The 26014-nt window shown below is 41.4% G+C and overlaps 1 long non-coding RNA gene across 1 annotated transcript; it reads right to left on the minus strand.

The window, feature by feature from the left end:
- Positions 1–4126: 4126 nt before the first annotated feature.
- LOC134520375 (uncharacterized) lies at positions 4127–12692 on the minus strand. Its single transcript, XR_010072431.1, has 2 exons — positions 12579–12692; positions 4127–11963 (listed from the first exon to the last, which is right to left on the minus strand). It is a non-coding gene; the product is annotated as an uncharacterized LOC134520375 (long non-coding RNA).
- Positions 12693–26014: the final 13322 nt, after the last annotated feature.

Genomic DNA, 26014 nt, shown 5'->3' on the forward strand with positions numbered 1-26014 from the left:
TTTGCCACAACTATTTTGATTTTAAATGTTCTGTCCAGAAGACTGCAAATGCTGATGATATTTAATACGGCATTTTAAAGACAAAAGGCACCCACGGTAGGGAGAAGTGATGGGTTAGGAGAATGACACCAGAGTGACACCAATTAGTTAAAGGTTATGAAGTAAGAGCTACTTCGTAATGGACATGTGTAGAACAACAAGGATACTTGTTACCTTCTGAATTACCAGGTTCATAGATTATACAGCTAGCTTATAAAGTCTGATGTAAAAGGCATAAATGAGAGGGGTTTGCTGAGTTGATTTTTGTTTGAATTACAGTATGTCTTCTAAGAAAAAAATCCCAACTTTATTCTCACGTTGCCCTGAAGCCCTTAAGAAATTCAGAAAAGGCTGCCAATAATATGAAATGTGAAAGATAGTATCTCTTTCCCTCTTTTTCTCTCTCCTCCCGCCCCCTCAATTTAGATATACCGAAGAGACACCATGTCAGAGGGAGTCTGCAATTCTCTCACGGGTATCAAAGTGGAGCTACCCCAGCTGAGAATTTGTAAACTAGCGGTAAGCAAGATTCAGCTGGGAAGAAAACATCCTCTGTAACATCATCAAATGGTAAAAGCTGTGGGCTCTGGATTTTACTAGCCTTTGAATCTCCTGCTTTTAATCCTGTTGAGGGAAAGGCTTCCCATATTTGTGAACCCACAGGCATGTCCTTTTGAACTGTAAAGACTGTAGAAGACTTTCATATTGTATGAGTTTTGTGTCACTTAAATTCACTACCATAAATGTGCGGGGACAGCATACTTGGGAGTAGAGATAAAACTGACTGAAAGGGACCAGCTAGGTAATAACTGTGTGGGGCTCCAAACCTCCAGAGCGGGAAGTAATGAGAAGTATATTACAATGGACTGTAATTTTTTTTTAATCACTTTCACTAAGTCCCCCGTGCAAAGTAGGTTATTATCCCTTCAAAAAGAAGTGTTAAAGAAGAGTCCAGAAAGACCCTCCTGCCAAGTTGTGAGGTCCAGCCTGGACCCCCTTGCTTTCTAAGCTCCTTCTCAGAGGCATCTGGGTGCGGCTGGATCCACTCTTAGATTCTGACTGTAAAGAAGAGTTTGGACCTGAGGTTCTGTCACAGAGTCGGTTTAATACAGCTCGAGCTGGGTGCCTCCGAGAAGAGGGACCCCCCTTGGTTATTTTCCTGTGCTTTTTTAAAAGCTTACAATCTATAAAACAAGTTGTTCATGCCCCTGTTCATGCGACAAGTGTGTGTCTTGTGTCCAATCAAATTGTTCAACAGCTTTGTGTCCTCTTTGATCACTGGAGTTTTGGTGCAGGCGCCTTTAACTTCTTACACATTTTCACGATCTCTTTGGCCCATCCACACCTGGATCCCATCTGTCTTCTGCTGAGTCCAGGTAGAATGGTCCCTTTCTTCATTTCCAAGAATTATAGTTCCCTTTCCTTTGATCATAATGATCACTCTAATTCATATTGCTCAAGCATATTATCTTCATTAATATTACTTATACAATTTCGTTATGTTAGTTAAATTACAATGTATCAAAGTCACACAAGGCTACCAGCCATTCTTTGTGGATTAAGGAGGAGTTCAGCCTAAATTCACTGATGTTGCTAGGTTACAACTTTCTGCCTAAGGAAGGCTTCACCGATTTAGTTACTTTTGCTAAGCAAAACTTCAGTTTCCAACACAGGGGTAGCAAGAAGAGATACTGTAACTTAGTAGACTGAATGGGTACAGCAGGAAAAACCAGACACGTCTCAAAGCTGCTCTTCAGGTCTTAATGAATGTGAATAGAGATTTTGGTGATTTGGCAGAGTTGAGTCCTGAAGGTCAGTATACAAACTACTAGGTAATCTTTTTGTTTCAATTCTTTTGGATATTTTGTAGATCTGATGTTGTACTGAAGCTAGAAGAAGGTGAAATTTTCAAAAACAAACAGCATACAATTTAAAGCCATGGAACAACAATTGGCTCTTTCCTAGGTCCACTCAGTTGTGTTAGCTCTAGTGCTGACTTCCTTACTTCTAAACCATTTCAATGACTCTGTGAAGATCCAACTTGTACTGCAATAAAGCTACGTTAATCGAAGTTCTTTTTCATTACTAGAAACTAACCCTGGGAATTACTAGAAATAACTATAACATTGCATTTAATTTTGTGGTGTGAAATTCACTGCATGTATTTGAATAACTAGTGTGTTGATTACCTATATTAAAGCACAGATTACTGAGAAAGCAAATATAAGAGCTACTTCATTATTTTCTTAAGCCTCGGTAATGCAAAGTCAACAGTGAGTGCAAATAAGTGCTAGTAAAAGCATAGGTGTCCTTCTTATCAAGAGACTGAAACCTCCAAGACTGGCATCAAAGCAGTCCCTGCTTGGTGGCTTCTCAATGTCAACGATTCAGCCCGTTGAACGTAAAATACAGAGTAAATGGGATCGAAAACAACTGGGCACTGAAAGTACACGACAGGCAAAGGCGAGGGTGTCCATGACCCAGATGAAGACGTATATGCAGGACAGCGTGGCCCACAGTATTTCTCTACTGGTCTTTGCAGTTGTCATGGTTCTATATGTTTCATTGATTAGAATAAAAGGACAAAAACCCCTAAGGTTTGTGATCATGAGTTTTAAAATGTTTCAGACCTGAAACACTTTCCTTTGAAGGGGCACACTGCCCAACACTTCCGTTTTTGTCATACTTCACCCAGTGTTATTTGGACATGATAAAATCACTTTATATTCTCAAAATATTTTTCAGAGAACCAGCTTGAAACTGCGAGATGATGATCAGATATTTTTTTCCTCTAGCATGTGGCAATTATGATGAATCAGAATTTATTCTGTGTTCCATCGATCACCATAGTAACCTGTACTCTCTGTATTTAATAGGCAACAAAAAGTTATTTACTTGACAGGGATGGAGTTCTGGGAAGCATTGGTTTACGAAGGTTGGCAAAACATTTTAACGGGACTGTTTGCTTCTCAGGTTGTTACGTGTACCAGTAATTTGATCTTCATCTGTCATGCGGACTCCACAAGAAGAAACTGATTGTAGTCAAAATCTATTCATTATGATCACAGCTATTTTCTGCTCTTATCGGTTGTTACACAAAGCAAGACAGTGCCCTATTCAGTCCAGATTGTTTATGTATATTGGTTTGTGTTCTCAGGGACCAAAGGGATTCCTAAACTGCAAACAAGAGATAGCAATTGCTTAGTGTTATTTAATGAAATCATTGCTGTTTAGTATTACACCTCTTAAGGCGTATTTTTTTCAAGTCCAAACTGTGAGATTGCCCATCAGATTTTAATAGTTCCTTTGGTGGTGCAAACAGATTTATTTTATTTTATGAAATGACTTACTTTCAAGTGTGTTAATTGATCTTTCTGACTGGTTACTCTTAGCAGGGATCAATCCATTGATCTGCCTCATAAAAGTGGCCCCACAAAAGGCGGGGACCGCGCAGGCGCAGTAACTGGTCTCCAGTGTGGGGCTGAGGAGGCTGCGGGGAGCCAAAGAGCCCCTTGCTCTGTGGGACTCAGACACCAAATCTACCTTCGTATTGAACTTTCCCTTCAGCAAACTTCAGCCTTAGAGGGCAAGCTGTAGGGAAACGGGGGTGACCGCCCATGCAGTTTTTCTTTATGAAGGGAGTTTTATGAACATCCCATGATATGACATACTCTCAGAAATGTTTATAAAGCAATCCATCAGGAAAAGATGTGGTCACTACATTTCTGACCTCCTCTAGCAGCAGTGAATGTTTCATTATTGAACTTCATAATTATATATCTATAAACAACTTAATTTTTTTCTACCTTTACAACTTAGCCTAAACCATAATGAGAAGCACACATTACTGAGGTAGTCTCCAGTCCCTCAAGCATTTGTGTATTCTACCTATCTTTCGTTAAACATTTTATTACGCTGCAATGAACCATATTTTACAATGCATACAAATTTAAAGCTTGAATTTCACCAGTTCTATAGGGAATGTTTTACCCAGAAGGGGGAATTTATTTCTTCTAACTCAGGAAGCATTTTGTTGTTAAACTCTGAGATGTGAAAATGTACCAAAAAATAATGGAAAACACATCTATTAACTCAGAACTTTTATTTTATTCTATTCAAAACACAGGGCTAGTATTTAACATAATTATTTTATACACTTAAATATACATCATCTTCTGTAGAAGCAGATGCAATCAATACTAAGCATCAAACAGCATGTGTTTATTGATTGTACAAAAAAAACCCTTTCACCCTCATGTTATCAAATAGGTTTTCTAACCTCTATTCTTAGGAATGTAATTTGGAGGATGTGCATATGTATGTGTAAAACAAACCATTATTATCACTTCAGCTGTGTGTGTTGGCACTGCAGGATACCGGTTTTGCTGAAGTAATAATTTGGCCATATCAAGGGATGGAAATCAGACCGTCAAAGCACTATTCACAAGGAATTGCTGAGTAAGTGCATCGTGTTTTTTCTTTCCTGCTAAGAGATTAAACATCATACCTGGATATTATCTCATAAATACCACACACAGAGTACTTATGAGATAGGTCAGGAAAGACTGGTAGCACAAGCAAAAATTAGAAGCATTAGGAGTTAGAAAATGCTACCTGTGGTAGATACATTTTCTAGCATAATGAGTTTACTGGGAATGCAGTGGTTTTGCTCTACAAAACAGTTAATCAAAATAATAGCAATGCTTTTTCATTCTAAAACCTGCAGAAGACAGGGACCTGAGGATGGAGTGCTCAATGGTTTAACTCTAGAGACCAGGTTCAGATTTTTCAGTGGCTTTATAGCAAGCTAATACTGCGTTATCTCCACCCTAAATGTTCAAAGACAGAGAAATCTCATTTCCAAATTTATTTAAAGCACATCTACATAGGCAAGTGCACAAAGAGACAGGCTTTCCCTACGCACACTCTGAAATGGCCAGCACAAACTGGTTCTGAACAGGAACCGTATAACTGTGCCTAAGGTACTAAGCCCCACTGAGCTTTCCTAACAGTCAGGATCAGTCCAAGTGCTTTGCCAAGCACAGGATCACAAGATTCATGCCTAACTCAGGGCACAGACAGGTAAAATTCGCATTTGCTCTTGCAGCTTTATCTGCAATATAGGTATACAAACATCTACCTCTCACAAAGGTGTGGTACGTTTCAATAATGTAGTATTGGATGTATTGGATACAGTAAGAAGATCTTGGGTGGGAAACTGCCTAAAGGCAAAGTATTAAATCATTAATGCCCACGGTTTATGCTTTCACATTCTGATGATCAATGTATGCTTGTACCCTTTTTCCAGAAAATAAAACAATCATTTCTGAGGTAATGGTGAACAGCTTGTAAAGAATTTATATATATAAGTTGTACATAATTTATGCATTGAAGACTTTGTATAGATATTTCATTTCCTTTGCAAATGTCATTAGTAGAGAGATATCACATACAATTCACCTTTTGTTAATTTACACATACCAAATAGAAGACTTTATCTCAAGAAAAGAAATATAATTGCAGAATGGATCTGCTTGCACAAATGCATGGAAGATTTCAAATAAAGCAAGTAGGCAATAATGATTTTTGATATAGCCACCCCTAAAAATCCAGGCTTTATAGAGTCAATACTGTCTTGATTTAGGTTCTAACCCAACCCAAAAGTCTCAGATTCAGCTCCGTCCACTTATTATTGATTTGTCTGGCATGCTGGGTTGTTGTGTTTTTTTTTTTTTTTCCAGAAATGCTTTTCTGTTCTCAAATTTTAGCTAGCTCTCCCAAAAGAATGTCTAATACAGTCACAAAGAGCAATTATATTCCTTACAACTAAGCTATTGACTATCGTAACAAAAAGGAAAGGCAGAAGTCATGTCAGCTTAGCTTCTGACGGAACCTTACAGTGCTCTTTCATTCAAAAACACTTATGTAATCAACAAGCAACGAGTTGCAAAATATCAGCAGCCCTTAATTTTCTACCAGGTATGATAAAAACTTTACAAAGCCATGCTATTTTTAAGGAATAAAACCCCTTACAACTATTGCTAAGACATTGGTTCTTTGCTATTTTACTATAATACCTCTTCTTTTTTTCTTTTCTCTCCTGCTACCTGACATCTAAATGCCTATAATTTTAGACATCAGGACCACATATCGGCAAAAAAAATCCACAGGCAGAGCGGTGAAAGATATTATTTTTGCCATTTGTAGACAGTAGTTTCACCTGATGTGCATCTTCAGCACCTCCTTCATCTTTTCATGGGGAGAGAGGCAAGATGAAGGAGCACAAAGAGACAGCACAGCTTTGCTTCTTTAATAAGCCTTTCTTTTTGTTTTGCTTTGCTTAAATTTTGCTTTGATTAACAATTTTGCTTTGATTAAATTTGTTCAGTAAAATTGAAATTCTTTGGGTAGGGGTAAAAAAGCCCTGTTGATGAATCATAGAGGAAATTAAGAGGGAATTAAAGCCATGCTTAGAGGAAATTAAGCAAGCCATAACATTTTCAATAAAAGTAGAATGTAGGAAATAGAGACATAAGTGGTTAGCTGAGGTACAAATGTACGTGTAGGTAGGAGGAAAGGAACGGGTAAATTTGTTGGGGAGTAAATCCGTTTAGGTCATTGTAGGTGTTCATTCAATGTGGCCATGAACCAGTAAAGCACTTGAGCGTATGTTTGGTTTTAACGTGTGGGGCGCTCTCAAAATCTGAGCTCTGCTCACTTGCTAAGGCTCAGGTTTAAGTGATTTCATCGTAGCCAGGATCCTCTCTTGAATTGTATCGCCCCGCTCCAAAGCTCATAAACCGACTGAAAGATCCAATGGCTTTGGAATGGGTCTCTACGTGCAGAGTCCTTGTTCCGGACGCAGGAAAGTACACGCTCTGCTTTCCATTACAGCATGTGCTTCGAAATGGAAACATTTTCCACCTGGAAATGTATGCAGAGCAGCTCTTCCTTGCAGGCTGGGAGCACAAGCAGGGCTCTCCAAAGTGTCTCTGTGAAGACACTTTGTGTTGCAGTCATTAACTGCTGATAACAAGAAATGGATTCTTTGATTGTTCTTCCTGCCCCAAGTTTTGGTGGGATTTCTGGCCAGGGCAGAGGACTGACTTTGGGAGAAGTCTGCCTAAGTCTGTGGTTCTGAACCACTAATTTGGGCTGATTAGCTTGTGAAAAGACCACAAGTTTATATCTTACATATTTTTCCCCACCTTCTCATCCCTAGGAGTCCATTCAGCTTCCTCTCTAAGTTCCAATCTTCTGTTTTCTAGGGCAGAAAGAAATATCATTTTGGCTTTTCAGAAAGGAGCAAGGTAGAAAAGATAAATAGATATATAATACGTATCAGTGTCACCAGGTAGCATAATATTTATTTTTCTTGACTATTTCCTGAGAAATGGGAATAGAAGAACCACAGCTTTCATTGAACAATAAAGTTAATTTCTAGTTCGCAAGATTTCACAAAAAAAGCATTAAAACATGATCCTTGCAATGCCACCACAAATATCACTTGGACTTCTTGAATCTTCCTTGCTTCTGAGCTTGCTCTCTGAGGATACAATTCACTCATACGAGCAATTTGCAGAATAGAGGGACCTGTTTATCTAATATGCCACAGATTTTTCTCCTAGGAAGGCATGATGATGCAGAAGAGCAAGCATCTATATTTTTATATGACCAAAATGTTCACAAGATATTTTTTTAATTGCTGCATTTTATGAATAAGCTACTAGTTAAAAGGCTTCCTTGGAACAATTCAGAAGTTGAAATGGAAAACTGTGTGTCTTTTTCAGAATCTTTATGTTTCATTTATTGTCGACCCTCAGTCAGCAAGATGAGGCGGCTGATAATTATTCAGGGTTGCCAATTAACCTACTTAGCAGGTCACATAGGTAACTGGCATAGATTGTGTCAAACCTCATTATTGGGATAATAATTCAATCATCCAGTGCATTGACTGAAAGCCAGAGAATCTGGAGAATAAATTAAACAGGAAAATAAAATCAGTACCTAGACAGACGTTATATTTAAATACGTGAAAACAGTTTGCCACACAAAATTATAAGCATACTACTCAGTAGTAGAAACCCGGTGAAGCCTGTGGCGGGGGCTGGTGGTATTGACGGTGGGGGTTTTGCAATCATAATATCCAGCACGAGTATAAAAAAAAATGTCGTACCTCACCTTGCTTTTATGAATGAAAGATAATTTTAGTCATGAAGAAGTCATGAGCGTGTGTGTTATCCTTTAGCCTTCGGACAGGCATGCAATGCAAGGGTGCTCAACGCGGCGTCACAGACCAGAACTTCCCAGACTCGCCTGCTTTGTGCTCCACCTGTAACAATCCTGGCCTCTCCTTTCCCACGCATCCCTGCCTTGTTCAATTCTTCGTGCCTGGCTTTAGAGCAAATACAAAGGAATGCCAAGCAAGAAGGTCACATAATGGATAAAATAACATTGCTGGATCTTTCAAGATGGACAGGAGAGAAGAAAAATTACAGTAAGTGCAATTGTCAAAGTCATAGAGTCAGTGAAAAAGCTGCGCTTTCTCTGTACGGTAATGCTCTACATTTACAAGGTGACTGAGGAAATAGGAGGTAGAGTCTGTCTGGAAGAAGAAAAACATTTTCTGGGCAGATGAATATGAGGAGGAACAATAACCTCTTTTAAAAAGGGGTTGAGTATGAAATACATATTTATATTTGCCTTAAAGAGAGGCACAAACGTTACCAGAAATCATCAGAGTTTTAATATTCAAAGCATAGACTGGCGAAAAAATAACACTACTAGTGACAGGACCTAGTTGGTCCTGAAGGCGTGAGGAGTTGCACAGCGCAGACAAAAGTACGTGCCCGACTCAGGAAAAGACCAAAATATGGTGAACATGTCCTTGTCTTCATAGTCTGTATCGGTGGTTTATTGTCTACAAGAACAAGAGGCCTATAAAAGAAGCCATCACTCCTCCGAGTAGTGGATCATTCAGTTTGAACATATCTCATAGGTCTTATGGGCAAGAATTACAGCGTACGGAGCCCTGCTCCAGGATTTGTAATTTACTCACTCAGTAGGAAAAAAAAGTGACTACCATATCAGCTCATGATGGGCCTGTAAAATAAAAACAGCCAGCATGTGAAAACAGACGGCATGCCAGGAATGAATGCCGAGGTCTTAATTAGCTTTGGGGTTTTTTTTGTAACAACGAGCAAGAATACATGCTTAAGTTACTAGAAGTGACCTAGACCGATCACTTCTGTTGTCAAGTGTATTATTTTGAATCATAAATTGTCTTGCTACTGAAACAGCATATGCTATAGCAGAAAGGCTGAGCTATTCCAATTCTGGAACTACGGAAACAACATGCAGCTCTTAAGTGTCTGTTTTAACTGTGCCCATGAATATAAATGCTATAGTAGTCAATAACTTCTTAATTTTTTTTTTTTTTAAAGACTAAAGCAGTATAACACTATTCGTGGATGCTACCCGCTAGTTCAGGAGTACCAGATAACAGAAACTGCTGGGGAAAAAAAAAACGCTTTTCACATAATTAGGAGAAACCTTAACATTGATAAGTTAAACTTTCTCATTAAAACTTTCCCTGATAAAAATGCAACAAGCTTAGAGGTAATAAGTTCTTTTTTTTTTTTTTTTTTTTAACATAAAGCAAGAGCTCAGAAGTACTGGATAAATTCAGCGTAAGGGCCTCTCAGGAGGGGTCAGCTCAGGTAAATGAAGTTACTCTTTGCTAGAAGATTGGAGGCTAGACTCCAGCTGCCAGCAGTTACTAATAAGGAAGGGGGGGATGTCTGGAGTTACGGAGTTTGTCTTCCCAAGTAACCATTATGTGTATGGAGCCCTGCTTTCCTGGAGGTGGCTGAACACCTGCCTGCTGATGGGAAGTGGTGAATGAATTCCTTGTTTTGCTTTGCTTGCGCACGTGGCTTTTGCTCTACCTATTAAACTGTCTTTAGCTCAACCCACATGTTTTCTCACTTTTCTGATTCTCTCCCCCATCCCACTGGGGGTGGGAGTGAGCGAGTGGCTGTGGGGTGCTTAGTTGCTGTCTGAGGTTAAACCATGACAATATATTATGTACTACAGTTATAAATGGCTAATTAAATTACATAGGCTACAGTCACAGTAGAGAGTGACAATAGATGAAATTATGAAACTCCATTAGAATACTGAATATTTCACTATCTAGCTATCTAGATAAATCTGATTTTAGAAATGCTTTGATAAGGCAAAAGCATTATCGACTCACTTCCAGGACGGTCTAGAGAGCCGTCATTTCAGAGGTTAGCTTAAGGCAACAATATAGGCGAGGCAGCATGATTTCCATACTGTGAAGTCAGGACATATTCTGAGTGGGGTTTCAAGCCTGGATGGAGATAAGCCCAAGAGCAAGCAACAATATGGATCTACAGACATATACGCTGCTGTAGCTGTGAGGGACTGTTGCACAGACTGAACATACGCTAATTGCATCTTCATCCAAGATAGGTTGTTCTGCATGAGATCTGCTCTGAGTGATCTCTGGGAAAAGGATCGGTTAGAAACTTTTTGCTCCCCTTTCATTCATTACGTTTTCCATTTTTTAAAAAACATTATATTTTCCATTTTTCTCTCATTTATTATTCAGAGTCTGTAATTGTCATGAACAGTAACCCCATTATATTGTTGTCATAGCATCATTTTACAGCTCTTCATTTTAAAAAAGTGCTTTCCGATGACACCGTTATTTCTTCAGTTGACAACAATCACCTCTGTGTTTGTTAGCTGCAAATTTAACGAGAAGTACTAGCTGATATTAAGTACCGTAATACAATGTGATAGTGTTTTGGACAGATCCGGACCAGCTAAAACTTTATTCACACACACACACCCCCAGTAGTGTCCAGGCTTGAATATTCCTGTTCAGTGCTAATATTTTTCATTCCTCTCCTAACACTGACTTAGCACCTATTCCCCTATACAGGTGATGCTAATTGCAGCTTGCATGCTTGCAGCAAATTGAACCATATCCCCCCTGGGACAGTCTGGGGTAGGGAATGCCGCCTTCTCCCTCTGCCAAAAATTTATGCCTGCTCACAGCTGTTAATTTCCACTGAAAGGAAAAAAGCACGCAGGTTTTAATCTGAAGAGGTTGAGACGTGGGAAGAAGGCAGGCTCCGAGCCTTCCCAGGGTTATAGCAACTCCCCCACAAGGAAGGCAGTGCAATGCTTTCCAGGGTCTCCCCCGCTAGCCCCCAAACAGGGCTAAACACGCTGCAGCACGGCCCCTTTGTCCTGCTCCCCCTCCCGGCTCTCGCCCTCGCCTCCCTCCTCGCAGAGTGCTGTCTCCTGGGGGAGGTTAGTTACAACCTATTGGGACCTTATCTGAGCATCCACCTAAACGCCGGAGCTGACAGAGCAAAGGGTAGACTGCATTTTTCCCCCCATCACAATCGCCAGTTTTTCTGGACTGCAGAAGTGGTTTTAAATCACTGCAAGCTGTGAAGAGCCCAGACCACTCTATCTCACTCTCTAGGCGAGCATTTTATCACTAGGTTGTATTTTTTACAAATAGATACTATATATTATACTCAACAGAGAGCACAGTAATCCCACTTCAAGCCCCGGTGAGAAGAGCAGTGTTGGAAACTTGGTGTAGGACACAAATTAGTCCCATATAACTTCCCATGCAGAAGGTTTCACTGGCTGCCTGCATCTGCGCTGGGCAATTCTGGCTCAGGAAGCGACAAGTCTTTTGGTTTAGGACTGCAGAATATGGATGATTTTTGTTTGCCGCTGTGGCTTTCCCACTGCTCACAGAAGAAAGCATTTATTTTTCAGTAAATGCACGGCTGAACTAATAGATTGTCAGGGATTCATTGCAGAAGGACAGCTTACTGTTCAAGATAACTCTAAAGATTCGCAAGTGTAAGAGTCTGCAACAAAATGTAAAACATTTTAAATGTAATGCAGTGATTAACCATGGGCCTTCCCTAATAATCATCGTTTAGCGAACATATAAATAGAATAAAAGCAATATTGAAGCAAATAAATGACCTCTGACACAAAAAATGGCTTGCATTTCGTATTACTTTACTTAACTGCCCCCTCCTTCCCCCACCAAACAGAAGCGTTATTGACAAAATGTGCTCTGGTAATTTAGTCTGTAGACTTAAAGAATGTGCAGCTCTGGGAAAAACTGAATTATGGGTTCTATTTGTGAGATGAGGAATGGCATGTAATAACTTAATGAACTGGAAGTTTATTAGTTGTAAAAGAGAGAACTAATGGAATGCGTTGTCTATCGGTCTTTTTTTAACTTGAAAATGTTCAGGTGGGTAACTGTCACATCCATTATGCATTTATTATCTTATTAATACAAATATGTGCCAGAATCTCAACAAGCTGCAAAAACATACCTCAGCTTCTAATTTAATGTGTATTTTATTAGTCAGTTTTGGAGGCTCTATTCTAGACCCAAGTCATTAGAATTTCTACTCAGGTATTTGGCCAGCAAAAAATTCACTTCGACACAGGAGCTACCAACTTACATCATCCAAGGTTACAGCCCTCTGCTCCCTGTACAGACTGCATTCATCAGAGCTGTGGAGTGACATAAACGCAGACACGATCGTGATGACGGCCTCAGTTCAATAGCTATTTATTGCTCCGCAGACACATGAATACAAAAGGACAGTAAGATAACACTTTTAACAAGAAACATGTAGAGAAACCAGACTAACATAAAATGTAAGCGTCAAATCCTTGGCTGTTAAATAAGTTTTCTCCACTGTGTAAAGTATAGGGATTTATGCTTTATACCCAGCTTTATACTCAGCTACACTTTCACATGGACTCATTTATTTTGCACAATTGAATGATTTGCCCCAAAATATTTTGGATCATGGCATGCACGTGTGAATACGTAGAATAGCGACAACAATAAAGCAGTCTACAATCTGTTAGGATGCTTCTCCCAGTTTTAGCTGATGTTATGTCTTAAAACCACAATGTAACAAATAGAATTTAGCCCTAAATAATACATGAAACATATGTGCAAGTAACAAAAAATGACAGAGTAGAAAATTCAAAGTTCAAGTCAATGCATGTGAAGGTATAAGTAGAACAAAGCAGTCAGGTCCTACTCTATCAGCCCCAATATTTCATGTGCCGCATATATCCTTAGATAATTTTAATTTTAACCCTGCAATGGATTGACCTGTTTGCTTTGATTTTCTATTCCAGAGATAAAAATAAGCAAGGAAAGAAAACCTGCATTCGTTTATGCATCTATTAGTCTCCTGTGGGTGGGCCTTTTTACTGTTATTGTTGGTTTGTTTTTTTTTTCAGGTGGCCAGTCTAGCAGCAGATGTCTTACATATACTTAGCTGTTAAGAGCAGTCATAGCCATTCCACTTACTCAGGCCTAAACTGACATATTAGACCAATTCGACACATTTGTTCTCTTTATCAATTTACATCTCATCTCAGAGGTCCAGGACAACAGGCTTTTGAACCATTTGTGCTGAGCACAATCGAGGGGCCAGTAATCCAATTATTTGCTTTTCTTGCTGAGGAGAAGAGAAGAGAGGGCGAGCCATCTTTCCCTCGCTCCAGCGAGCAGGCTGCAGGCCTGCCTCGGCTTTAAGCTTCCCGGGTACAACATACCCCAAGGGCAGCAGAAGGCCACTTAAACACAGCTTGGAGGGCACGAGTGGAACACGGCCGTGGCACGTTGGCTTGCTGCCCGGGAATAAATTCCAACCATTAGCATCAAACGCTCATCCTGAAGCTCTCATACCGAAATTAAATGCAATCTATCAAATGAATAAACACTAATAAATTAAAGCAGCACAAATAAAGAAAAATAAATAAATAAATAAATCGCAGTAATTTATACCGTGGATCATCTGTTCTGGATTGGTTTTTCCAGACCGCACACCGCAGGTTATCTTTCAGCCTGTTTTGTTTTTTTTTTCCCACTATTGTATTTTTGCACACGCCAAATGGCCCTCGATGCACAAATTGAGTTTGTTCATGGTCTACTCTACATGTTAACAAAAATATAGCTTTAAATGGTGCTTGCTTTTCACGTGCAAATAATTGTGTTTACTCCTGCTAGTCAGCAGAATCTGACCTCATTGGTAAACAGGCTGAGTCGATGTGAATTGTATCTAAACAAGAATTCAGACAACAACAATTAAGCATGTAAAACGTAGCTTTAGATACCTCGGGTAGAACTGCACGTTCTGGTTTAGGCAGCCGAGGATAATTTCAGCAGGCTTCAGAATTCGGATAGCTGTGAAGTTAAAATTAATCAGCCCTTTTAAAGTGCTCACAGGAAAAGCAGATTGTATTCTGGGACAGGTTTTAAAAGGGGAATTTTCAGTAAGCAGAATTTAATTACCTAACTGGAATTTTGCCATGATGCCCTGGCTAAACCTTCATTTTTTGTGAAGAAATAAAAAAAAAAAAACTCAAGGAAACTATTATGCTCTATGTGAACCATACCTACCACAGCTACAAATTCAGCCTGTGCTGGGATGGGACAGTATTACGAAGGAGAGCAAAGGGAAACATCTCACCTACTGAATATTAGTCTCATTTCCTGAAACAAGTTGACTCTTCCCAGGAACTGTTTTCCCAAAACTTCCTTAGGGTATGAAATAATTGGCTATTAACCAGTGTCTTCTTGACCCAAAGAATGGAGCAGAAAACATGGAAGACTTGACTGGATTACGAGGCAAGATAAAAAAGAAATTAGAGCCGATATGTACTGACCGAGCCTGCGGCTCTCTTGATTTTGCTAGTTGAGACTCGGAGGGTTTTACCTGCATTTTTACTGGGGTAAAAGACCTGGGGAAAAGAGCAGGAAGAAAATGGGGGAAGGGAAAACAGAATGGCACGACTGTCTCCCTTTTCAGATATTTTTTTTTTTTCCTGCCTGTTTGCCCTGCATTTAGCGTGGGGCTGTGAAAAAAGAAAGGCTGCCAGCTCCACAGCATCACACTGCAGCGCAGTGGACAGCCTGTCTCGCCTCAAGGCAAAAGAGAAGTTATGAAAAAGATGTCTGCACACTAAGAAAGAAAAAAAAAAGGCAAAATCTTACTTATCACCACTCCTGAATGCAGTCTTCTGAACAAATGATGGCTTCCTTTTTTTTTTCCCTGGTAAATGTGATCACCTGTAACCTACCCAAACCTCTGCAGGTCCCTTGTGGGCTGCCCCGGAGCCCCGAGCGCTGGCAGCCAGCATGTCGGGCGAAGCTGCTGCAGGGCAGGCTCCAAATGCCACACGAGGAAGGGCTGAGGATGCTGGCACTTGTGGAGGCAGTTCCCATGCCCTGGAACGACGAAAACAAGTAGTTAGTATGCACCATCCAGCGCCAGGGGCTGCGCCCGCTGCTAATGAGTGCTACGCGGAGGGCTCAGGTCATGGTCTTGTTAAACACTGTGTACACGGCACACCTGGAAAACACCACCACAAGGCAGCTCGGCTCACACAGCCACCTGAACGCAGCACGTTGTAACTGAGGTGCCGCGCAGGGGTCTCTGAGCCGTCGGTGAGATATCTGCCCCTCAATGTCAAGTGGTTTGTTAGGACTGGAAAGCGCTGTGCAAGTTAAAAAAAAACGTCTTTATGGGGCTGGTAGGTCTCCATTGCACCTGCCCTACTCGGGCAAGAGTCTCCTGGGCAGGATGTAAGGCCTTAGTGCTGGTTCATAGTGGTCCATAATGGTTCCCAGTAAGTGCCTGTACACTACGGCACACAGTGTGGGGACAAACAGGAGGTGTTAGAGGTCCTGGGCTGGGCTGGGATGTCACTGGGATCACAGCGATGCAGTGCACTAGCTCTGGGGGGAAGGAAGGGACAATCAGCTGCCATGGAGAGCTGCCATGGATGGATCCAGCTCTTCAGGAAGGACGGGTCGGGACAGCGAGGAGGGAGAGCTGCCCTTGATGTGAAAGAGTAGCTGGGGTGCCTGGGGCTGTGCCTTGGGACAGATGAGCCAGCTGACAGCTTATGGGTCAGGACTAGAGGCCACCTGATCAAGAAGTAGATGAGGCAAGCAACTGGAAGAAGCTTCATGCTTGCAGGTCATCAAGGGTCAGAGCGCTGAAGCTACATCGAGTATTGCTAATGAGGTAGCAGAACACACACACACCACAAAATGGTCTTCGTAGATCCTAGCTTGGCTCTCTCCACCTTAAAAGGTGGCTCATCCTCTGTGTAAGCATGCTGCTGCCTTTCAGAGGACGGTGCGCGCTACCTGTACAGCACAGACCTCCTCAGCAGTCTCCAAGAGGCTTTCTTTGTTGTTTTTACATCCTGCCAGGATGTTCTGCAGCAGAAAGCAACAGTTTCTGGCCTCTCCGGCCTTATCCTGCTGATCACAGTTTGATGCCCTGAATGTGTAAGGCATGCACACAGGACGCAGCGGCTGCAAATTCTGGGAAAGAGTGTTTCTTCACATGGGCAAAAAGGAGGCTGTATTCGTAGGAGGTATGTGTGCATACACCTGCTTTAAATAAAGCTCCCCCATGTTTCCAGGTTAGATTGCACTCTATTTCAAAAGCCTTCACCTGCCATATATCCCGAAGTGTCTGAATAAAAAGGGGATTGGAAAAACTTTGCTGACTATTATAAAAGGAAAAATTACATAGGTGTTTCAGCAGCTTTTACATAAGTTCTCACCCTTATTGAGTGAAGGAGGCCTTCAGGATAGAGATAAGTGGTACTCAGCTGTAAGGCAACAAATTTTCACTGGTGATGAAAGACGAGGCTGAAGCTTAATGGAAAAGAGCAGTATTCCCAGCACTGTTCCCCCATTCCTACCTCTGTGGCAGGAATTTCTCTGGTTTTCTTACAGCCAGAGTCCTCTATATCACAGAGGACAGCAGGCAGAGCCAGTTTTGCCTCAGTATAGGAAAGTCTTTACGTGACATTATGGTGATACGCAAATTCCCTCAGCATCTCTGAAAAGATCACGCAGCGATCACAAAGTCCTGTGGTATGTTCTAGGGACGTGGGACCATTTCTAGAGAATTTGAGGGAGGAATTTTAATATATTTGGAATAGCTCGCAAGGATGCAATTTAGCTGCAGGAGTCTTCCCTCCTCTGCTCTATATAGCCTATAACTTCGAACAGAAATTAGGACCCTTAATTTTCTTTAAACTGTATGGCAAACTGTTCAGATTCCGTGAATGCCTCAGGACCTTGCCTCACTACACTCTTACACACACCTACATAATACCAACGCTTGGCTTATACCCTATTGCAGTACCTCTCGATTACACGATGAATTCTCTCATGCTGCAAATTTATCTTTATTGAGCTTACTTTTGATTTCGGGCATTAACTCTGATCAGCACTGAGGCAGAAACAGTCTACCCAATTAGCAGGTGGCAGCCCCAGAAGCTCAGGACGCAGTACCTCTGTTACTCTGCCTTCCAGGAGCTTCGACCTCCACAAACACACTTGCTGAACCCGGTCCTGGTATTTTGGCTGCCTACCTCAGCTCATCTGCTTGGATGGCATTTTGCCTATTAGCAAGGTAATAAACTACTTTCAGGAGATGCCAGAAAAGGATGGGTTTACATCTGTAACTCGCTAAGCTCTGGTAAAATAGCTTTCTTCTGACACTGAGCGATTACATAAAGAATCTTGACTTTTCTCTGTATAAAAGTGACTTATTATCAGACAGTCCCTTGTATTGAATCCAAACAATTTGTTTTCCAACACCAGCAAAACCAAGTACATATTACAAAGGAGATTGGTTTTGTGCTCTTTGGAGGCTGTTTTGATATTGATGTTGTCAAGGAATCTCCGTTTCGCTCAGTAGTTACGCTTAGGGCAATGACTATCTTACTCGGCGTTTTCCCATGTCTAGAGCAAGGGGCGTCTGAGCCATAGTCAACGTTCCTGGGCACTGCGCTGGTACCAACCGTAGTACCGCATTAACTGTCAAATAAGCCCGGCACTTTGTTTTGTTGGCAGTTCCAAAGCCACAGGGGGAATCCATGACTCGGCTCCCTTTAAAAGCCACTAGTTAATTGTGAACATCCCCCCCTCACGCCTTTGTACCCCCAGTGATTCTGCTTGTATCTGTTCGTGTCAACTGATGCCTATTTGCTCTGACATGGCAGAACCCCACAGCTATGCAAACAAGAATGACAAGAATTGAGAGTGCGCTGTAAATTGGCTGAAATCAATAACTTTCTCGATGCTCCTGGATGCCTGAGGATGTGTCAAATGAGGCTCTGTTGAAGAACTCTTAGATGACATCAGGTGTGAAATGCCTGAGTGTGAAGGAAACGCTGCAGCAGAATCACGCATTGACCCTGTTTGCAAGCTCTTCGTAGCGACTTAGCATTGGACTCTAAGGATCCAACGCAAAGCTGATCAAAACACAGTATAGGAGACTGAAGTCTTAGATGCTCAGAAGAGCCTTCCAGTCTGCCTCTTTGGCACACCAAATCTGTGCTTGCAAAACATAGGCTAGAATGGAAAAGTTAAACTATCAGCTCTAGTAGAGGTCAAGATAATTTCTGAAGCTAAGCCTGATTGACTGTATGACATTAATTCAGTATCTCCAGAAGATTATTAGCTCTGGAGGACCACCTAAGGGTGGTCACGTAAATAGAGCACTAGAATATCAAGAAAAATGCAGGGATGTGCTCTTACATCAGCTTCTGCTCACTTGCCTTTGCCCAGCTGGGAATAACCACACTGTGGCTTCAAGGGTCCTGAATAGGAGAGCACATGGGGCTTGGTCGTGGCAGAAGACTGGGTCACATTACCACTAGGAGGAGTAGAACAAAAGAAGCATTGATATCTCCTGGTTTTCAACAGCCCAATATGTATACAGAAGAGAGAACAATTCTGTGACTGCCCTTCTGCCATATGCTGCAGAGATCCTCCACCTATTCCAAGAAACAAAGCAAAGTGGAGCACGCACTGGCTCATAAGCACCATGGAGATATCACCTCACCTCAGCATCGCAGCGCTGTTTTACACTGACATGTCTCCCAGTTCCGGCATTTGATTATTTCTGATAACCCCTGGGATGTCCAAACCGGGCTCTTAAAATGGAGTTCACCCCATTTCTCCTTTGCACTCCCACAGCAGTCCCTCCTCTGTGTCTCTTCCAGTTTGACTGCTTTCTTTTGGTAACATGATTGATGGGAAGTCTATCTTGTCAGTCTCTGTTCAGTCCTGTTCTTGCCAGGCTTTTTACATTCAGTACAACAGATCTAAAACCTAGAGCTGAGATGAGAAGAAAGAGATCATAGGAACAACAAAAAAAAAAAAGGATCAAGAAGAAAATCCTGCAATCCATCGAGAACACTGCTCTTTCATGACTGAAGTGTGTTGTATAGCAATAGTAAAGAAGCCACAGAAAACTGCTTTAATCTAACATGGAGCAAGGAACTTAATTAGAATGAGAAGAGCCATATTATTGCTGAAATTACAGTGCCTTTCTTGAACTTCTTCAAGCCACCTCATGCCCAGACTATTGCTAAGGTTTAGAGAACCGAATACACAGTACTCTTTAAAGGGATGTGGGGGAAAGGGCTGGAAGTGAACCTAACACAAGGAAACCTGGAATGGGGAGGAGGACTACGAATGCAACTTTCCTCATCTGCAAAATCAATTCAAGTAAAATTGAATAAAAGAACAAGATGACGTCTCCCTCCTACATTGCATTCCATTCTTCATGTATACCGACAGAAAAAGGGTAAGCATGAGAAATAGCTCTATTTTCAGCCACACAAAGATGAAAGAAGTTTGGGGATATATGCAAAAGAAGTTATAAGGCTGACTCCAGCCAACAGTTTTCTACTGCCTCAAACCTTGCATGGTCTCCTGCAAGGGGACTGGCTCTGCTGGCAGCGATAAATGGGTTGGAGAGCCCTCTTTGGGGGCACAGGAGTGATTTTTCTACTGGCATATGGGCAGGTTGCCTAACTATTGTTCCTATATCGATACAAGAAGCATGTTTTCATGCAGACAAAGGCAACCTTCCAAACAGAGTTGAAAAGAAGATTATTTACCTTTCTGAACCAACAGTAGGTTTCACAGCAGGTACGTAACGGGACCCTGAAAAAAAACTTCGCTGATGAAACCCCCACCTCCACCAAAGAATTTTTGAAGGGTCATGCCTCAAACTATTCCTTCCTTTATTTTCCAAACATGATGTAGCCAACTGAAAATCAAATTCTCATTTAGTGCCTAAGCAGTGAATAATATTAATGCTCAGTTAAACATAAATAAAGATTAACTGCCTGGCTCATATTAATATATAGGAAGAACTGACACATAAATTTTAACACAATGCACCAGCACTTTCTTCATTTTAGTTTAAAATAAGAATTAGTAAAATCCGTCTATCAAAAAGGTTTTTAATAAACTCAAAAGTACATGGTATTTTTCCTATAAAGGGTAAAGTGTACATGAATACACCAACAGAGATGAAGGTAATTAAGAAGGCTCTTAAAAAATCGGAAAAAAGATAGGAAAACAACTTCAGTTAATTTTTCTTTTCAGGATCTAATTAACCTTAAAAGCTGTGAGTCTCCAGCCTTTCCCATGCATTTCAATGCAACGGAGAATGTCGCTTGCTACAAACTACAGGTCTGATTTAATGGAGTTTTGATTGAGGATAAAGACAGAAGAGTCAGTCAGTCTGTGGTACCCTCTGTTCACACTGAAAAGTGTCCAATTCCAAAGGCAAACGCACTCGGCTCAGTCATCCCAATTAAAGTGTCGGCTGCTATTCAGCATAAGCAAAGATAGCACAAAGAATCCAAAAGAATCAGCCATTACGGCATATTTACGGAGGCAGCACAGAAATTAATGTTGGCTAGGGACGGCAAAGGAAAAACACACATTATTTGAACAAACACATGTACATACATATATGTATATATTTACATATGCAGAGCTCCCCCACACATATAACACATAATAAAATTATACAAAAAGGATAAAAACCCCCTTTGCTCTTTAGGTCATTCTCTTGAATCTTTTGCCCGTATGAAAATAAGCAGAACTGCAGCTAAAGCTGCGGTATTTGGCTGCTGAAACAGTATCTTCTTGCTGGAAGTAAAAAGTGTTAAAAATAAATACATTTTCAAAGACCATTTTTTTCATGGGTGTCTATAACAGCTCATCTAATATGCACAGCACACAGAAACCCTGACCTTATGCTGATGTCAGCCTGGAGTAACCTCTCATGCCTCTAAAGGAATTTCTGTGCTGAGATCAGGATCCAGCCCGATGCCGAGCGGGTCATACCCTGCAGCGGTGCCAGGCACAGATCTCCCACTGACATCTCTGGAGGTTCTGCATCACTGCTAGTGGCAGTCCGTTAAATTCAGGTCAAGTCACCTGAAATGCTCCAGCTTCCTTGTTTCCCAAATGCCTACCAGTTACTATATTTTTATCAGAAAGAATGAGAGAGACAGAGAGAGTTCCCTGCCAAAGGTTATCTCCAAGTTCATACTGTGTGTCCTTACGCTGCCACATCCAATATATCGTTAACGCCATCTGTTCCAAGCAGGCTTCCCTGGGACTGGTTTTGTGGGGCCAGGACGAATTTGTGCAGGCTGCTGCAGTATGGAGGACAAGCTGGGCTGGCACCACAGCTCTTTATGGACATGGCCAGCCTTCAAATGTTTGCGAAATGATCTTTCGAAGTTCAGCTTTCAACAGCTACTGTTGTTTTCAAGAGCAAAAGAGACAGAGGCGATCGGCGTCTGCTCAGCAAGAACAAAGCTCACCCAGCGGGCACCTCTCCGAACTCCTCTGTGCTGGCTCGAAATGCCACAGAGAAGGCGAGGTACGCTCTGCTCCTCTCAGCCTCCCTGAACAGCACCAGTACTGGTGCTGGGGCCCTGAAGGAACCATCCCAGGGCTTCTGGACTAGCAGGATGTCCATGCACACACGGTCTGCCCACCCATGGGGATCAAAATTACTGTAATGCTGTGGCCTCCCAGTAGTGGGGGTGAAGGTCATTTCTGACTCCTCTTATTCGAGAGGAAATTGACTCCCAAAAGCTAACACAATACATTGATAAGGTCCTTCTTAAGCCCCCAAAGATCCATCTCCTATGCAACAGCTGGCATGGGATCACAATACAAGGGAATAAAATGGTACACAGCCCATGCTCTTGTGCTTGGGACAGTCATGGACTTTGCAGCCTTTTAACTCTTTGTAACGCCAGATGACCCAGGCCAGCAGCAGCAGGATGCCACCCTGAAGCATAATTATTTTATAGCTTCTATTTATTTTTCGGAATATCAAAATTTATGACAATCACTAAAGCAGATTGATTAAAACCTAAGCATCAACACACCACGATAGAGAAGCTGTTTTGCTGTCATCACAAGGAAGCATCTATTTGCAAAGTACACGGCAATATCAAAGAGCTCTCTATTGATTAAACTTTGAAAATAAAATTGCACCACTTATCATATGCTGTTTGCAAAAATGCCAGTCATTATAATACTCACATAAGCATACTGTGTCTTCCCCCCGAACTCGTTAAATTTATTACCGAGACTCTATCCTGAGCTGCCTACATGTGGAAAAAATATCATTCAGATAACACATTAACATTCATAACCAGTATTTAAAGCTGTGCATGGTGCCATCTAAAAAGATAAGGGTCTTGTCAGCGTTTCCAGTATAAGCCTCATTTCAGGGGATGGGGGAAGGAAGTGGCAACACCCTCTTTCAGCTATTTTAAATGACACCAGCAAGAAGCCTGACATACAAGTTGTCAATCTAATTGCGTCTATCTTTCAGAGATAGGTACATCTTTCACCTCCACGTTCAGTTTCAAAAATAGTGAAATTCTTAGCACATCATTGTAAACTACCTGGCAAGTGCTATCATTCTGCTTCTGCATACAGCATCGCATCCCCCACAATTATAATTCTAGGTCTAAACCTTAAAATTACAAAAGCTTTTAAGGTATAGATCAAAACCGATATGACCACTTTCTCACAGGTATACTCGCACTCTACCGAATAAAGAAACAGATAAGCAAAACACCAGGTAACAATACAACAATGATGGCTTGGTCCATGACTCATGTTATTAGATGTTCCGGCAGTACAAAACACTAATAATACTGAATACAAAAGCTAACGATAAAAAGGGCAAAAAATAACAACGAAAAATGCTTTTTGGGGGAGAAATTTGTGGGTGCAATGCATCTGCTTTTGAGCGCAATTCCGCTGCAGATACAGTGCAAGTTGTGATCTGCAAAATAAGACCCATAGGCTGTTGACGTTCAAGTGTTCTGTCAAAAGAGCAGGTATTTGTATCAGGAAAAAACCAATATTAGCAACAGTAAACAAGCAGTTGTCATAAGGAAAGAGAGGCTTCAGAAAACCTCAACGGCTCTAAAAAAGGAAGTATTGCAATGCTTATACTGGAGATGATCAGGACCACTGACGAGTTCATAGCCAAATAGCTGCAAAGGAATGATCTCATCCCTATATAATTCTAAGTGCACCGGTATCACCAGCTAGAAATAATGAAGCCAAACACTTGTATCTGCAAAAGCAACAGCAAGATTTCTAGTTAGAAAGCTCAAATGCTAACCAGCATAGTGGTTGCAAAGCAAAAATACTCCGGAGCAAATAAGCACGCAAATAACTGGTTTTGCCCACGGTTTTCAAGATTTCAAGCCAGAGTTGATTACCAAAGCTGACTAAGCTGTCCTCTGCTCCTATCAGCTTCACTTGATGCTCAGTCATGAAGCGGACATTAAAATCTCCTGCTGTGCAAAGGATTTTATTGATCTACAGGAAAAAGACTGCTAGATGGTAAAAAAAAGATGCCATAAAAACAATGGGCAGTTATTCATAAATCATACGCTTTGTAATGGAAAGAAATACTACAAGCGTTACGGGCTACATAGACACACTTTCGATCAAGGCCAAATGCCCACTCCCTCTCGCCAAAGCTGTTCCATTCCGCATGGAATCTAACAGACTAGAAAGACACCACACAAGAAACAAGGTCCCCCATGTGTGGCCGTTAGGACACATACCCACCCACTGACTGCTCAACAGATTCAGATGTCCCCTGGCATCCCCTGGCATTTAGGCTAGAAAGGAGATCACTAAGTATCTTCAGCATCCTGGGCCATAATGATTTCAATACAAAGCAGAAGTATTACCATAACTTCTTCCCTTCCTGTTGCCCTTTCAGTTAATGCGCCACGTTGGGCGCATCCCTGCTTTGCTTTGAAATGAGTCTATCAAGACAGAAATGGCTCTGAGGATGCCCAGGAAAACAGGGCCCAGGCAAACTGTAACGTTAAAAACTGAGATATAAAGTGATTTTAAGCACCATCAGAATTTGATCACTGTCAACAGGGGAGGAGATTCCAAGTATGCCTGTTTTCTACCCGACCACCTGAATCTCACCATAAAATGCCATATTAGATACTCGAGATTTGTGTGTGTTTGTGTGTAGCTCCCCAGAGTAGAAGTCAGCTGAAATCCTGGCCCCATGAAGTCAAAGAGCAATTTGTCAGCGGCTGAAGTCTAGGTCAGGATTTTATGTATGTTTGTATTGTGCTTTGTGCAATAACAACTCAGGGAGCTACTTCAGATGCCAAATAAATTTTAAGGTTTCCCCGGAGTTTGGAATTCTTTATTCTAAGTGATTCTCCCCAACATATTAATGCAAGCACCATTCTCATAAGTTCTAATTGTCTCATCAATTTCTTTTCATGCCATTTGGAGTTATACATCACGCTTCAAAGTCACTATTTGTAACCGACCGGCCTCCACAAAGAGAAATATTATAGGGTATTTTTCAGGTAAATGATTACTGCTCAGAGACAGCAAAGTTTCTGGCTAAAGCGATGTGGGAAAGACTGCAGGAAAGCAGGGAGTATTTTTCTTTAGTCAAAAAAAAAGAAGTCCTTATTTCTCAGAGACTTAACTTTTCTATCCTTGGAAAACCAGAACAGAAACCGTTTCTTCCTAAAAGCTACATCACTGTTCTTTTTTTTTTTTTTTTTTTCCCCCCTGATTTATTACATCCCCTTTGCAGAGATAAACTGCTTGCTTTTTCAGTGTAATTTCTTCTTTCCTGTCGACTCAAGGCGGCTTCTTGGCCCGCGCTGTGTTGAGTGACAAGCCATAAACTACCTTCACCTCTGACACCAGAAACCACCATCTCAGTCCCGCAACCTCTTTTGCACCTGCGTAACTTTACACGGTGAAGTACTCACATTGAGCCCATGCAGAAAAAAGACCTTGAAACAGCCCTACAAACAACGGTGCGCGTCTGATCTGCAATGAAAACGTTTTCAAACCATAGGGCTGTTCCAATGCGTTATTACTTGATATCGCAGGAGCCTGCAAACAACAAGTCAAATGCTTACGAGCACATCCACCTCCCTGCTCCCGACGGGCAGTTGGGTGAGCGGCCAAAACACAAATTTTCAATTTTGAGGCAAAGTCTGACGCGGATTTTTCTGATAGATAACAGTGGATGAGGCCAGGCTGCAATCTTTGCGCTGGCTGGGGCAATTCTCAGTCACTTACTTTCGCTGAAGAAGTGGGAAACTAAAATCCCTAATGGCCACCACCTTTCATCAAATCTGGTTCGAAATATTTGCGAAGGGAGGGGTCCTCGGCTGACAGCCAGACATATACACATACATAGAGCACAGTTACGTTTCTCTTAGAAACCAGGTGAAAAACGCCAATAACTGCCCAAATTTTTCTTCAGTCAGAAACTGTTCGCAAACATCTCATGGAATTAACTTAACGGAAGGAATTTTTGGGAACTCACGGACTCTGAAAAAATACTGATTTTTTTTCTGCTCATCTCATTTTTTTTCTGGAGCAAAATCAGAAATATGTGACCTCTGTGCATAATGACAACTCAATGACACAGCTCTCATTCCGAATGTGGAATATGAAATGCTCACTGTGAACTGCTCAAAAATAATC

This window comes from Chroicocephalus ridibundus, chromosome 9 (assembly GCF_963924245.1).
Source record: "Chroicocephalus ridibundus chromosome 9, bChrRid1.1, whole genome shotgun sequence".
Taxonomy (NCBI): Eukaryota; Metazoa; Chordata; class Aves; order Charadriiformes; family Laridae; genus Chroicocephalus; species Chroicocephalus ridibundus.